At 44.7% G+C, this 16,851-nt stretch overlaps 1 long non-coding RNA gene across 1 annotated transcript in view; it reads left to right on the top strand.

Moving 5' to 3' along the window:
• Nucleotides 1-13,863, top strand: part of LOC132488835 (uncharacterized) — a 55,294-nt gene extending 41,431 nt beyond the window's left edge. The window contains exons 4-8 of the long non-coding RNA XR_009531815.1: nucleotides 5,020-5,275; nucleotides 5,988-6,092; nucleotides 7,511-7,556; nucleotides 10,234-10,383; nucleotides 11,163-13,863. This is a non-coding gene — a long non-coding RNA (uncharacterized LOC132488835). The remainder of the gene's footprint in view (nucleotides 1-5,019; nucleotides 5,276-5,987; nucleotides 6,093-7,510; nucleotides 7,557-10,233; nucleotides 10,384-11,162) is intronic.
• Nucleotides 13,864-16,851: the final 2,988 nt, after the last annotated feature.

The raw sequence follows: 16,851 nt of genomic DNA on the forward strand, positions 1-16,851 counted from the left end.
GTGGGGTGTTAACGTCCCCTACTATGAATGTGTTACTGTCGATTTCCCCTTTTATGGCTGTTAGTATTTGCGTTATGTATTGAGGTGCTCCTGTGTTGGGTGCATAAATATTTACAATTGTTATATGTGCGTCTTGGATCGATCCCTTGATCATTATGTAGTGTCCTTCTTTGTCTCTTCTAATAGTCTTTATTTTGAAGTCTATTTTGTCTGATATGAGAATTGCTACTCCAGCTTTCTTTTGGTTACCATTTGCATGGAATGTTTTTCCATCCCCTTACTTTCAGTTTGTATGTGTCCCTAGGTCTGAAGTGGGTCTCTTGTAGACAGCATATATATGGGTCCTGTTTTTGTATCCATTCAGCCAATCTGTGTCTTTTGGTGGGAGCATTTAGTCCATTTACAGTTAAGGTAATTATTGATATGTATGTTCCTATTCCCATTTTCTTAATTGTTTTGGGTTCTTTATTGTAGGTCTTTTCCTTCTCTTGTGTTTCTTGCCTAGAGAAGTTCCTTTAGCATTTGTTGTAAAGCTGGTTTGGTGGTGCTGAACTCTCTCAGCTTTTGCTTGTCTGTAAAGGTTTTAATTTCTCCATCAAATCTGAATGAGATCCTTGCTGGGGAGAGTAATCTTGATTGCAGGTTTTTCTCCTTCATCACTTTAAATATGTCCTGCCAGTCCCTTCTAGCTTGCAGAGTTTCTGCTGAAAGATCAGCTGTTAACCTTATGGGGATTCCCTTGTGTGTTATTTGTTGTTTTTCCCTTGCTGCTTTTAATATGTTTTCTTTGTATTTAATTTTGGACAGTTTGATTAATATGTGTCTTGGCATGTTTCTCCTTGGATTTATCCTGTATGGGACTTTCTGTGCTTCCTGGACTTGATTAACTATTTCCTTTCCCATATTAGGGAAGTTTTCAACTATAATCTCTTCAAGTATTTTCTCAGTCCCTTTCTTTTTCTCTTCTTCTTCTGGAACCCCTATAATTTGAATGTTGGTGTGTTTTATGTTGTCCCAGAGGTCTCTGAGACTGTCCTCAGTTCTCTTCATTCTTTTTTCTTTATTCTGCTCTGCAGTAGTTATTTCCACTATTTTATCTTCCACGTCACTTATCAGTTCTTCTGCCTCAGTTATTCTGCTATTGATCCCATCTAGAGTATTTTTAATTTCATTTATTGTGTTGTTCATCATTGCTTGTTTCATCTTTAGTTCTTCTAGGTCCTTGTTAAATGTTTCTTGCATTTTCTCTATTCTATTTCCAAGATTTTGGATCATCTTTACTATCATTATTCTGAATTCTTTTCCAGGTAGACTGCCTATTTCCTCTTCATTTGTTAGGTCTGGTGGGTTTTTATCTTGCTCCTTCATCTGCTGTGTGTTTCTCTGTCTTCTCATTTTGCTTATCTTACTGTGTTTGGGGTCTCCTTTTTGCAGGCTGCAGGTTTGTAGTTCCTGTTGTTTTTGGTGTATGTCCCCAGTGGCTAAAGTTGGTTCAGTGGGTTGTGTAGGCTTCCTGGTGGAGGGGACTAGTGCCTGTGTTCTGGTGGATGAGGCTGGATCTTGTCTTTCTGGTGGGCAGGTCCACATCTGGTGGTGTGTTTTGGGGTGTCTGTGGACTTATGATTTTAGGCAGCCTCTCGGCTAATGGGTGGCATTGTGTTCCTGTCTTGCTAGTTGTTTGGCATAGGGTGTCCAGCACTGTAGCTTGCTGGTCGTTGAGTGAAGCTGGGTGTTGGTGTTGAGGTGGAGACCTCTGGGAGATTTTCGCCATTTGATATTATGTGGAGCTGGGAGGTCTCTTGTGGACCAGTGTCCTGAAGTTGGCTCTCCCACCTCAGAGGCACAGCACTGACTCCTGGCTGCAGCACCAAGATCCTTTCATCCACATGGCTCAGAATAAAAGGGAGAAAAAAGGGGCTTCCCTGCTGGCACAGTGGTTGAGAGTCCGCCTGCCAATGCAGGGGGGGTGGGTTCGTGCCCCGGTCCAGGAAGATCCCACATGCCGCGGAGCGGCTGGGCCCGTGAGCCATGGCCGCTGAACCTGCACGTCCGGAGCCTGTGCTCCGCAACGGGAGAGGCCACAACAGTGAGAGGCATGCGTAACGCAAAAAAAAAAAAAAGAGAAAAAGTAGAAAGAAAGAAGGAAAGAAAGAAAGAAAGGAGGGAGGGAGGAAATGAAAGAAAGGAAGGAAGGGAGGAAGGGAAAAACAGGAAAGAAAGAAAAAGGAAGGAAGGAAAGAGGATAAAATAAAATAAAGTTATTAAAATAAAAAATAATTATTAAGAAAAAAAATTTTATTAAAAAAAAAAAAAGACGGACGGATAGAACCCTAGGACAAATGGGGAAAGCAAACAAAGCTATACAAAATCTCACACAGAAGCATACACATACAAACTTACAAAAAGAGGAAAAGGGGAAAAAATAATATATCTTGCTCTCAAAATCCACCTCCTCAATTTGTGATGATTCGTTGCCTATTCATGTATTCCACAGATGCAGGGTACATCAAGTTGATTGTGGAGCTTTAATCTGCTGTTTCTGAGGCTGCTGGGAGAGATTTCCCTTTCTCTTCTGTGTTTGCACAGCTCCCAGGGCTCAGCTTTGGATTTGGCCCTGCCTCTGCGTGTAGGTCGCCGGAGGGCGTCTGTTCTTTGCTCAGACAGGACGGGGTTAAAGGAGCAGCTGCTTCGGGGACTCTTGCCTCACTCAGGCCGGGGGGAGGGAGGGGTGTGGATGCGGGGCGAGCCTGCAGTGGCAGAGGCTGGTGGGACGATGCACCAGCCTGAGGCGTGCCGTGCGTTTTCCCGGGGAAGTTGTCCCTGGATCCCGGGACCCTGGCAGTGGCGGGCTGCAAAGGCTCCCCGGAAGGGAGGTGTGGATAGTGACCTGTGCTCGCACACAGGCTTCTTGGTGGCGGCAGCAGCAGCCTTAGCATCTCATGCCCGTCTCTGGGGTCCGCGCTGCTAGTCACAGGTCGCGCTCTTAATCCCCTCTCCTCGCAGAGGGAAGAAAAAGTCTCTTGCCTCTTCGTGAGGTCCAGACTCCTCCCCAGACTCCCTTCCTCCGGCTAGCCGTGGTGCACTAACCCCCTGCAGGCAGTGTTCACGCCAACCCCAGTCCTCTCCCTGCACTCCGAGTGAAGCCCGAGCCTCAGCTCCCAGCCCCCACCCACCCCGGTGGGTGAGCAGACAAGCCTCTCGGGCTGGTGAGTGCTGGTCGGCACCGATCCTCTGTGCGGGAATCCCTCCACTTTGCCCTCCGCACCCCTGTTGCTGCGCTCTCCTCCGCGGCTCCGGTTTCCCGCCTCCGCCACCCGCCGTCTCCGCCTAGGAAGGGGCTTCCTAGTGTGTGGAAACCTTTCCTCCTTCACAGCTCCCTCCCACTGGTGCAGGTCCCATCCCTATCCTTTTGTCTCTGTTTATTCTTTTTTCTTTTGCCCTACCCAGGTACGTGGGGACTTTGCCTTTTGGGAGGTCTGAGGTCTTCTGCCAGTGTTCAGTAGGTGTTCTGTAGGAGTTGTTCCACATGTAGTTATATTTCTGGTGTATCTGTGGGGAGGAAGGTGATCTCCGCGTTTTACTCTTCCACCATCTTCCTGCCTCTCTTCGCCATTTGGGTTTTGTCAGAGTCCATCATTCAGTAAAAGGGCCAGATTTGGTCAGAAGACAGGGAGGAGAAGGCATAAACAGTGACGTAGGTCACTGGAGACAGGTTCATATCCACAGTTGTAGCAGGCTCTGGGTGTAGCACGAAGGGGAGCCTCTTTATTCCCTACATATTTAAAAGACCTTTTGGTTTCCTCCAACCACAGTGCTTTTTCTGTCCTGGAGTACAGAGTTCTGCAGAAGGAAGACGTACTCCCCAAACAGGTGTTCTCTAGGATGGAGGGAGCAGCCATTGGCTCCTCCCAGTAAGTTCCCTCTATAAAGCTACATAGTATTCCTTGGTCCTAGTCAGACTGTGTCCTATGTTAGAGAAAGGAGATGACATGGGACTTGGGGATATCCTGGCACACCACCTCCAGTGGTTCTCAAACATTGCCGCCTAATCCACTCATCTGGAGAGCAGCTGAAATCCCAATACCCAGGCTCAAAACAGACAAACAAAACGTGGGATCCTTTGAAGTAAGATTGAGGCATATGTAGCTATTAAAATTCACCTTCAGAGTGGCATGTGGGCCTCAGTGAGAACAAGTCAGCTTACAGTGCTTATCACATTCTCCATGCCTGATATTGACAAGGGCACACTGTGTGTGCATACACTGTGGCCAGTGCATGGTCTTGGGGGCAGGGGTGCCTGAGTGTCTGTGTTTCTGAACAGCCTCAGTCCTTCCAAGCTCCTCTGTCCTCCCAGTCCCATAAGCTTTGAAGATGAAAAATAAAAAGCCATGACTTGTCTTGCCTAGAATTTTATTGGTATTGAACGAAAAATTTTAAACAAAGCTTTAGAATAATGTTTACTAAGAAAATAATAATAATAATAATAATGAACAAAGCCACGGGAGCAGTCCCCTGTATGATTTACATGGAAAGAAGTCCACAGAATCCACAAATCTCATCTTAACTCAGGGCCCTGCTGTCATTCTGTAAAGCAGAGTTAGGCCCTTTAGCCAGCTGCAATATTTTCAGACATTTGCCACCAATTCCAGATTCTCACCACAGCTTTCTATTTACACCGCAGTTAAAACTTTCTCGTGGAATTGTCTCAAAGTTGTCTACAAAGGATTGAGTTTGCAAAAGAACTGACATTCCAGTTTGATAAGCACCATTTCCATGTTGACTCTAATTCCATCAGGAGAAAATGCCGTACTTTCCACATGTGTGTCCCTAAGCAAAACCTGGGTTTCCACTATTGTTTCACCCACCCACACCCCAGAGGTGAAGAATCACTGATTCCCCAGGGGCAGGCCACTCCTTGGGACTTCCCCTCCTCTGTTCCACAGTCACCTCCAGGGTACCTGGGGCTGAAGGACATGTCTTAGTGTTCATTGGTGTCTCCCTCTCTCTCACTCTCTTCAGAGGAAGAAGAAATCTGAAGGTCGTCATAGAGGACACTCCAGGGGCCTGGGGCACAGTGCTCCTCAGACTTCTTGCCCCTGGGTGGGCTCTGAGCAGGAGGGGTTGGCTTCTCAGCAGGAGACAAAGAGGGAGATGTCATGTATGTGCAGCTCCACCAGGCTTTGCCTACTCTCCTGAAGCGCATCCTGAGAGGCTGGCCTGGAACATGTTTGATGGGTGGAGGCTGGACTCTGGTGTAGGCCTGGAGAGTATTCAGGTAAGATGTGTTTCGTGGAGGCTGGAGGTTAATGCTTTGCACCTGGGCAGGTGTCTTCCTGGTCACTTGGGGTGCCACGGTTGGCCCAGGTCTGGTGTTACTGGGTGGAGGCTGCAGATTCTGGAAAACCCCTAGATCTGGTCTCAGGGTTCTCTTCTTGGGAAATTGGATGGCACTCAGTCTGAGTTTCTTTGTTGGGTTCAGACAAGCCAGGGTGGAGATCTGAGCAGATCTCTTGCCTGGTGCCTGGATGCTGCTTATGGAGTCCTGGACCAAACTTCTCTTGATGGGATGCCCTGAGGGCCAGGTGGATTTCAGGTCATCATTCCCAATCAGTGAGCTAATCGGGCGATCCATTTCCAGGACAGATTTCCTCTTGGATGCCTGGATGAGCATTGACCGTTGTGGAGGCTGTAGGAGAGCACCAAAAAGAGAAAGACAATATATTAGAATTTCCTCATTGTCCCGTAAAAATTAAAATTAACCAAACAACATCTCCTATATTAAATTTTACAGTAAAAGACAGATGAGGAGTCAACTTAAATGTAATGAGTTACTCAACCTCTGGGGTGGTCACCAAAAACCAAGCAGCCATATCCTGTTGATACATTTTAAACATCAGCTTGAAAAAGAGGAAGAATGTAATCAGTGTCTGTTCAACTAATGGAGACAAGGTTTTTATACACTCTTCTTGGGACTGTACACCGCTTAGTGTCTTGCAGGCCCTGTGATGGGGAAATGAGTTTTGATGGCCAATTTTGGAGGATGCCTCGCAATTGAAAACTGGCTCTAGATAACTTCAAGGATTCAGCTTATGGTACGGTATGGCTAAAATGACTTTCATTTCCCCTGCCAACATACTCTATTCTTCCCAGAGAGGCAAGGAAGAATGCAAAATGAAAGAAATGGAGGAAAATGGCATCTGAAAGGTCCACTAAATGACCCCATTGGTCAGAAGGGAATGGGAACAATTTCCTCACACAAAAGGGGATGGGGAGACCAATCAGGGTTACCCAGGAGGGAAAGAGTGTAGGAACCAGGAGGGACTCACCCTCACAGAGTTGCAGGATTCTGTCACTTCCTTTCATTGCTGCTGCTGTTCCCTTTGGGGTCTCCTGGGAAATCTCCATCCCTCCCCTCCCCCAGCTACCCCTCAGGGGCACTGGTCCCCCCCCATGCCCTCAGGACCCATGTGACCAGAGGGGGCCTAGGAAGGCAGAGGATAAGGCCCAGGACCTCAGCAGGCTCCCCAGGGCCCAAGTGGGTGGGGAACATGCTAGCTGCTTTCCCTTTCATTCCTCCGATCTCCTGAGGGTCTCTCCCTGTCTCCGTTGCTCCCCTCACTGTGGGTGGGCCCCTCCAGGTATGGGTACCCCTCCCCTCCCCCAACTTCCCTTCATGAGTGCTGGTCCCATCCTGCCTCCACTTCTCCTTTCCCCTCCCTCCCCCACTTGTCCTACCTGGTCACTCCGGGGTTCCTCCCATCCCATTAGGTGTCTGTGGTTCCCCACCAGTGCTTGGTAGGTGCCCTAATTGTTGGGAGACATGAACTCTGTGTCCTCCTACCCTGCCATCTTGACTCTGCTCCTATATCACATTGTTTTGATTCCTGTAGCTTTTTAGTACTATCTGAAGTCTGGAAGGATTTATGGTTCCTGCTTTGTTCTTTTTCCTCAGGTTGCTTTGTCAGCTCTCGGTCTTTTATGGTTCTGTATAAATTTTAGGATTACTTGTTCTTGTTCTGTAAAAAATGTCAAAGATAATTTGATAGGGATCACATTATGTCTGTAGGTTGCTTTGGGTATTATGGCCATTTTAACAATATTAATTCTTCCAATCCAAGAGCATGGAATATCCCTTTCTTTGAATCATGTTCAATTTCCTTTATTAATATTTTGTATTTCTCAGCATATAAGTCTTTCACTTACTTGGTGAGGTTTACTCCTAAGTATTTTTTTTTGATGTGATTTTAAAAGGAATTGTTTGTTTGCATTCCTTTTTTGATATTTCATTGTAAATGTAAACAAATGAAACCAATTTCTGTATGTTAATCTTGTATCCTGCTACATTCCTAAATTTGTTTATCAGTTCTAGTAGTTTTTTTATGGAGTCTATGGAGTTTTCTATATATAGTACTATGTCATCTGCATATAATGAAAATTTTACCTCTTCTCTTCCAATCTGGATACCTTTTCTTTTTCTTGTCTTATTGCTGTGGCTGGGACTATGTTGAAGAGAAGTGGTGAGACTGGGCATCCTTGTCTTGTTCCAGATTTTAGTGGTAAGTCTTTCTGCTTTTTACTATTGAGTAGTATATTGGCTGAGGGTTTGTCAGAAATAGCTTTTATTATGTTGGGATATGTTCCCTTTATGCCCACTTTTTTTTTTTAAGTAAATTTATTTATTTATTTGGCTCTGTTGGGTCTTCATTTCTGTGCAAGGGCTTTCTCTAGTTGCGGTGAGCGGGTGCCACTCTTCATCATGGTGCGCGGGCCTCTCACTGTTGCGGACTCTCTTGTTGCGGAGCGCAGGCTCAGTAGCTGTGGCTCACGGGCCCAGCTGCTCCGCGGCATGTGGGATCTTCCCAGACCAGGGCGCGAACCCGTGTCCTCCGTATTGGCAGGCAGATTCTCAACCACTGGGCCACAAGGGAAGCCCTATGCCCACTTTTGCAAGGGTTTTTATGAAGAATGGATGTTGAATTTTAGGAAATGCTTTTTCTGCATCTCTTTAGATGATCATGTGGATCTTGTCTTTTTTTGTTGTTGTTGATATGGTTTATCACATTGATTTGTGTATGTTGAATCATCCTTTTGACCCTTAGATAAATCTAATGTGGTCATGGTATATGATTTTTTCTGTGTTGATTCAGTTTGCTAATATTTTATTGATAGTTTTTGCATCTATATTCATCAGAGATATTGGCCTGTAATTTTTTTTTTTTGGTAGCATCTTTGTCTGGTTTTGGGATCAGAGTGATGGTGGCTTCATAGAATGTCTTTGGGAGTATTCCTTCCTGTTCAACCTTTCGGAAGAGGCTGAAAACAATTGGTATAAGTTCTTTTTTGTATGTTGTTTGGTAGAATTTGCCTGTGAAGCCATCTGGTCCTGGACTTTTGTTGGTAGGGAATTTTTTAATTTACAGATTCTATTTCACTTCCATTGATAGGTCTGTTCAAATTGTCTGTTTCTTCTTGATTCAGTTTTGGTGGGCTCTCTGTTTCTAGAAACTTACCCATTTCTTCTAGGTTGTCCAATTTGTTGTCATAATTGTTCATTGTATTCCTATATATATATATATTTTAAATTGTTATTTCTGCAGTATCGGTTGTAGTTTCTCAGCTTGCCACCAAGACATTTGGTCTGAACCGTGTCCTCAACCACAAGGCACAACTCAAGTGTCTTGAAGTAGACTCAATGCCCAGACCATAGCTTGTCAAACATAAACTTGGCCAGGACTCCAAACTCGGGCACTGGGCAAGAGATCTGCCCAGTTCTCCATCCAGACTTGCTAGAAGCTACCCCCGACCGTACTCCCCAAAAAAGTAAGACTCAGGTCCTTTTTATCCTCTGAGGATACTCAGAGACCTGACCTGTCGAGTTGTCCACAGTCTCCATCCTCTTCCCAGTACAACTGGACTTGGACACAGACAGGCACACCAAATGACCATGAGGAAATCTGGCCCAATGCTAAGCATTGACCCCCAGCCTCTACTGAACTCACCTCACCTGAGCACAATCCAGGCCTGCATTGTCCTCCAACCCCCACCATCTATGCATGTTCCAGACCAACTCTTCAGAATTGTCTTCATGAGATGGGACACGGGATGGGGGGAGGTTGGGTCTAGATTCAGAACAACACTTGCATTTCATCTGCCTGAGATGTCTACTCCTAAAAGTCATATGTTTCACATCTTGGAGTAATCTGAGTGATACTGATCCATGTCCAAGTCCATGTTCTCCATGAGGACCTTCTGATATCTTCTGAGGAGAGTGACTCTCCCCGCCCGCAAGGCAGAGAAGCTTCAGCCTCCAATCTAACAGGTCTAGGAGGTGACAACGGGAGTAGGAGAAAGAAGAAAAAAGCAGAATCAGCTGCTCTTGAATCAGTGTCTCATGAATCAGCACTCCCCCAGCTGTGGTATATGTAAGGATTTCAGAACACCAAATAATATTGAGGGTCTCACAGCCAATTTCATGTAATGTTATGAATTATGTAAACTTATGTTTTTTAAAAAATTTATTTATTTTTGGCTGCGTTGGGTCTTCATTGCTGGATGCAGGCTTTCTCTAGTTGGGGTGAGCAGGGGTTACTCTTCATTGCTGTGCATGGGCTTCTCATTGTGGTGGCTTCTCTTGTTGTGGAGCATGGGCTCTAGGTGCACAGGCTTCAGTAGTTGTGGCATGTGGGCTCAGTAGCTGTGGCTCGTGGGCTCTAGAGAGCAGGCTCAGTAGTCGCGGCGCACGGGCTTAGTTGCTCTGCTGCATGTGGTGTCTTCCCAGACCAGGGCTGGAACCGATGTCCCCTTCATTGGCAGGCGGATTCTTAACCACTGTGCCACCAGGGAAGCCCTAACTTATGTTTTAAAAGGAGATGACCAAACTGTCATATAAAGTATTTAGTAAATTAGAAAAATTTTTAATTGTTTGCTAATCCTTTCACAGTATATAAGTCATTATGCTGTATAGCTCCAACTTCTACAGTATTATGTCAATTATATCTCAATAAAACTGAAAGGAAAATATTAGTAAATTAATAAGAAACTGAGTCAACGCACTGTAAAATATAGAGCTATGTCAGTAGGAAAATAATTAAAAATTATTTGTATTCATTGTGCAAGTGACTGGAATTTGGGAAACTCTGGATAAAATAGACACCTCTGGGGATGAAAAGGTCTGTACTTTTTTTTTTTTTGCAATACATGGGCCTCTCACTGTTGTGGCCTCTCCCGTTGCAGAGCACAGGCTCCGGACGCGCAGGCTCAGCGGCCATGGATCATGGGCACAGCCTCTCCGTGGCATGTGGGATCTTCCCGGACCAGGGCACGAACCCGTGTCCCCTGCATCGGCAGGTGGACTCCCAACCACTGCGCCACCAGGAAAGCCTGGTCTGTACTTTTTAATCTGAGCCTTTACTGAAACTAGAATTTCTGTCTCTGAGAGAAAGTTGTACTGATAACCATAATGGAGGATATTGTCTTCATTTTACATGTTTTGTTTATTAAATATTACTTGAAATGACATTTGGTTAGTTCATGATAATGAGATCCTCCCAATGTGTTATATTGTACAAATATCCTCACTTCCAATCATCTCTAGTAAATTTTTTTCCTTGTCACCAAGTTTTATTTACTTGAGTGTAAAACAGGACCTTAGTAGTCTCAGTGTAGTCTCTGTCCCTGAATTGTGTTCAGATTTCTGTCTTTTAGGCATAACTCAGGCCTCCTGGTCAGAAAGTGTGTTTTAAAAGTATTTTCATGTGACTCACACGTGTTTTCTTTTTAACGAAGTAGGGCAGGTGACTTATTCTCAATTTGATAGCATTTTGAGTAAGCTGGTGATCTTTTAAAAGTAAGGATGCCCAGAAATACTAATTTACTGAATGCTTTTAAGTTATGGACATGGGAATTTTTAAATGTTTTCCAAGTAATACTGATGTAAAGCACAGAGAACTCCTGGAGGTGAAGAAAAAGGGTAACAGCTCCCTGATTTCTTCTTGTCTTTTTACAGCATGGGAAGAAACTCTGACCTGGGTCAAGAAAGTGTGGGTGGTTTTATAGAGAGTGGGGTTCTATTAGGAGGGACAAAGGACCTAATCATTTTTCCATGTGAGAATCTATCACGTGGAATTGTCTCTCTCTCTCTCTCTCTCTCTCTCTCTCTCTAGGACTTCTTCCCTTAATAAATGAAGAATGGGAGACTCCAGGTGGCCTCATGGTTGAGGTTTCAAGACGAGTGAAAAAAGATAAAAGCAAAGTAAAAGAAGCTCACGTTGAGTTACTCACTTTGACTTGAATACACTTCTGTGAGGAGTTACATCAGCATTATGATTGAATAAGATGTGTTTCATCATACCCCCCCCTTTAATAACAACTTGGCTTCATTCACAGACCAAAGCGTCTTTGTGGGAGCTGTGGGATCCAGCAAAATATGTCAAGGAGAACAAGAGGAATCTCACCCACCTGTGCACAGGGTATTAGGCATAAAGACCTCAGTCCCAGCTTTGGACATTGCAGTCATCTGTTAACTGGCTCCATACCCTCTTGGCTACAGCCTGGGGGGTACCTGGAAAATCCTGTTTTAATCTATCACTTAAGAACAAAAGAGCTTTTGTGGATATTCAGGTTTCTTGTAGAGAAGTACTGGCATAATGTTGGGGCAAAAAAAATGATATATGTATGAGTTTGCATGAATTGAACAAAGTAAAAGGAATGGTTTCACTTTACGAACATCAAGCCTCCCCCAAGACTGAACAACTAAAGGCCAAGAGGGCTCTTCCTGGCCCATGATTTCCCCTGCAGGGGCAAGTGAGAGCACGTGAATTAACATGTAGCTGTTCCAACTGTGTGGGATGTTGCCAAAAAGGCCCATTGACTTCTTGCCCCATTCAGAGTGCTGAATTATGAGATGAATGGGGTGGGAAGAGGTAGCAGATAGGATTCTTAGAAGAAATTGATGTGGTGCAGATTCTACCTGCTGTATCACAGACTCTATCAAGAAGCACATCCATGAGTGAATAGTAGGGATGCCTCACCCATGGATCCTCCCAACTGGCCAGTGGGCACCCTCAGTGCTCTGAACATATTATACAAATATCCACACTGTGGCTAGTTTCCCATGGGTGCTCACAACCAAGGCAGTGAGGGAAGGCTTTCGCTGACAGCTTGAGAACACACAAAGGAAGCTGGCTCAGTTCTGCAGGCTAGAGACAGACCATAAATTTCTGCATTAGCACCACCCTTAGGAGAAGAAAAGGGGCTCTATCAACCCCCAGCCTATTGTGTTGCTAGATAAAAACAGCATATAAGCTCAAGAATTCTACCAAAAGATTAAATAAGAAGCATGAAACACTTTAATCCATAGAAGGTCTGAGAAAGCTTCAGAAACTCTAAGTGTAGAGGGCCAACAGAAGTATTCTTCTCCTAAAGACAATTAGCAAACACTGGAGTAAGTGGCTGCTACTTCAAAAGTGAAGACAGAGGGACGAGGGGAAGATGGCGGAAGAGTAAGATGCAGAGATCAACTTCCTCCCCACAGATACACCAGAAATACATCTACACGTGGAACAACTCCTACAGAACACCTACTGAATGCTGGCAGAAGACCTCAGACCTCCCAAAAGGCAAGAAAGTCCCCACGTACCTGGGTAGGGCAAAAGAAAAAACAATAAACAGAGAAAAAGGATAGGGACGGGACCTGCACCAGTGGAAGGAAGCTGTGAAGGAGGAAAGGTTTCCACACACTAGGAAGACCTTCGTGGGCAGAGACTGCGGGTGGCGGAGGAGACCATAGCAATGGGTGTGGAGGGCAAAGCGGAGAGATTCCCGCACAGAGGATCGGTGCCGAGAAGCTTGTCTGCTCACCCACCAGGGTGGGCGGGGGCTGGGAGCTGAGGCTCGGGCTTCGCTTGGAGCGCAGGGAGAGGACTGGGGTTGGCAGCATGAACACAGCCTGCAGGGGGTTAGTGCACCACGGCTAGCCGGAAGGGAGTCCGGGGAGGAGTCTGGACCTCCCAAAGAGGCAAGAGACTTTTTCTTCCCTCTTTGTTTCCTGGTGCACGAGGAGAGGGGATTAAGAGCGCTGCTTAAAGGAGCTCCAGAGACGAGCGCGATCTGCGGCTAGCAGCGCGGACCCCAGAGACGGGCATGAGATACTAAGGCTGCTGCTGCCGCCACCAAGAAGCCTGTGTGCGAGCACAGGTCACTATCCACACCTCCCTTCCGGGGAGCCTGTGCAGCCCGCCACTGCCAGGGTCCCGGGATCCAGGGACAACTTCCCCGGGAAAACGCACGGCACGCCTCAGGCTGGTGCATCGTCCCACCAGCCTCTGCCGCTGCAGGCTCGCCCCGCATCCACACCCCTCCCTCCCCCTGGCCTGAGTGAGCCAGAGTCCCTGAAGCAGCTGCTCCTTTAACCCCGTCCTGTCTGAGCGAAGAACAGACGCCCTCCGGCGACCAACACGCAGAGGCAGGGCCAAATCCAAAGCTGAGCCCTGGGAGCTGTGTAAACACAGAAGAGAAAGGGAAATCTCTCCCAGCAGCCTCAGGAGCAGCGGATTAAATCTCCACAATCAACTTGATGTACCCTGCATCCGTGGAATACATGAATAGTCAACGAATCATCCCAAATTGAGGAGGTGGATTTTGAGAGCAAGATATATTATTTTTTCCCCTTTTCCTCTTTTTGTAAGTTTGTATGTGTATGCTTCTGTGTGAGATTTTGTATAGCTTTGCTTTTCCCATTTGTCCTAGGGTTCTATCTGTCTGTCTTTTTTTTTTAATAAAATTTTTTTTCTTAATAAATATTTTTTATTTTAATAACTTTATTTTATCCTTTCTTTCCTTCCTTCCTTTTTCTTTCTTTCCTGTTTTTCCCTTCCTCCCTTCCTTCCTTTCTTTCATTTCCTCCCTCCCTCCTTTCTTTCTTTCTTTCCTTCTTTCTTTCTACTTTTTCTCTTTTTTTTTTTTTTGCGTTACGCATGCCTCTCACTGTTGTGGCCTCTCCCGTTGCGGAGCACAGGCTCCGGACGCGCAGGTTCAGCGGCCATGGCTCACGGGCCCAGCCGCTCCGCGGCATGTGGGATCTTCCTGGACCGGGGCACGAACCCACACCCCCTGCATTGGCAGGCGGACTCTCAACCACTGTTCCACCAGGGAAGCCCCTTTTTTCTCCCTTTTATTCTGAGCTGTGTGGATGAAAGGATCTTGGTGCTGCAGCCAGGAGTCAGTGCTGTGCCTCTGAGGTGGGAGAGCCAACTTCAGGACACTGGTCCACAAGAGACCTCCCAGCTCCACATAATATCAAATGGCGAAAATCTCCCAGAGATCTCCATCTCAACACCAACACCCAGCTTCACTCAACGACCAGCAAGCTACAGTGCTGGACACCCTATGCCAAACAACTAGCAAGACAGGAACACAACGCCACCCATTAGCAGAGAGGCTGCCTAAAATCATAATAAGTCCACAGACACCCCAAAACACACCACCAGACGTGGACCTGCCGACCAGAAAGACAAGATCCAGCCTCATCCACCAGAACACAGGCACTAGTCCCCTCCACCAGGAAGCCTACACAACCCACTGAACCAACTTTAGCCCCTGGGGACATACACCAAAAACAACAGGAACTACAGACCTTCAGCCTGCAAAAAGGAGACCCCAAACACAGTAAGATAAGCAAAATGAGAAGACAGAGAAACACACAGCAGATGAAGGAGCAAGATAAAAACCCACCAGACCTAACAAATGAAGAGGAAATAGGCAGTCTACCTGGAAAAGAATTCAGAATAATGATAGTAAAGATGATCCAAAATCTTGGAAATAGAGAAAATGCAAGAAACATTTAACAAGGACCTAGAAGAACTAAAGATGAAACAAGCAATGATGAACAACACAATAAATGAAATTAAAAATACTCTAGATGGGATCAATAGCAGAATAACTGAGGCAGAAGAACTGATAAGTGATGTGGAAGATAAAATAGTGGAAATAACTACTGCAGAGCAGAATAAAGAAAAAAGAATGAAGAGAACTGAGGATAGTCTCAGAGACCTCTGGGACAACATTAAACGCACCAACATTCGAATTATAGGGGTTCCAGAAGCAGAGAAAAAGAAAGGGACTGAGAAAATAATTGAAAAGATTATAGTTGAAAATTTCCCTAATATGGGAAAGGAAATAGTTAATCAAGTTCAGGAAGCACAGAGAGTCCCATACAGGATAAATCCAAGGAGAAACATGCCAAGACACATATTAATCGAACTGTCCAAAATTAAATACAAAGAAAACATATTAAAAGCAGCAAGGGAAAAACAACAAATAACACACAAGGGAATCCCCATAAGGTTAACAGCTGATCTTTCAGCAGAAACTCTGCAAGCTAGAAGGGACTGGCAGGACATATTTAAAGTGATGAAGGAGAAAAACCTGCAATCAAGATTACTCTCCCCAGCAAGGATCTCATTCAGATTTGATGGAGAAATTAAAACCTTTACAGACAAGCAAAAGCTGAGAGAGTTCAGCACCACCAAACCAGCTTTACAACAAATGCTAAAGGAACTTCTCTAGGCAAGAAACACAAGAGAAGGAAAAGACCTACAATAAAGAACCCAAAACAATTAAGAAAATGGGAATAGGAACATACATATCGATAATTACCTTAACTGTAAATGGACTAAATGCTCCCACCAGAAGACACAGATTGGCTGAATGGATACAAAAACAGGACCCATATATATGCTGTCTACAAGAGACCCACTTCAGACCTAGAGACACATACAGACTGAAAGTAAGGGGATGGAAAAACATTCCATGCAAATGGTAACCAAAAGAAAGCTGGAGTAGCAATTCTCATATCAGACAAAATAGACTTTAAAATAAAGACTATTAGAAGAGACAAAGAGGACACTACATAATGATCAAGGGATCGATCCAAGAAGAAGATATAACAATTGTAAATATTTATGCACCCAACATAGGAGCACCTCAATACATAAGGCAAATACTAACAGCCATAAAAGGGGAAATCAACAGTAACACATTCATAGTAGGGAACTTTAACATCCCACTTTCACCAATGGACAGATCATCCATAATAAAAATAAATAAGGAAACACAAGCTTTAAATGATACATTAAACAAGATGGACTTAATTTATATTTATAAGACATTCCATCCAAAAACAACAGAATACACATTTTTCTCAAGTGCTCATGAAACATTCTCCAGGATAGATCATATCTTGGGTCACCAATCAAGCCTTGGAAAATTTAAGAAAATTGAAATTGTATCAAGTATCTTTTCCGGCCACAACGCTATGAGACTAGATATCAATTACAGGAAAAGATCTGTAAAAAATACAATCACATGGAGGCTAAACAATACTAATAACGAAGTGATCACTGAAGAAATCAAAGAGGAAATCAAAAAATACCTAGAAACAAATGACAGTGGAAACATGACGACCCAAAACCTATGGGATGCAGCAAAAGCAGTCCTAAGAGGGAAGTTTATAGCAATATAATCCCACCTTAAGAAACAGGAAACATCTCGAATAAACAACCTAACCTTGCACCTAAAGCAATTAGAGAAAGAAGAACAAAAAAACCCCAAAGTTAGCAGAAGGAAAGAAATCATAAAAATCAGATCAGAAATAAATGAAAAAGAAATGAAGGAAATGATAGCAAAGATCAATAAAACTAAAAGCTGGTTCTTTGAGAAGATAAACAAAATTGATAAACCATTAGCCAGACTCATCAAGAAAAAAAGGGAGAAGACTCAAATCAGTAGAATTAGAAATGAAAACAACTGACAGTGCAGAAATACAAAAGATCATGAGAGATTACTACAAGCAAC

This window comes from Mesoplodon densirostris, chromosome 4 (genome assembly GCF_025265405.1).
Source record: "Mesoplodon densirostris isolate mMesDen1 chromosome 4, mMesDen1 primary haplotype, whole genome shotgun sequence".
In the NCBI taxonomy this organism is placed as follows: Eukaryota; Metazoa; Chordata; class Mammalia; order Artiodactyla; family Ziphiidae; genus Mesoplodon; species Mesoplodon densirostris.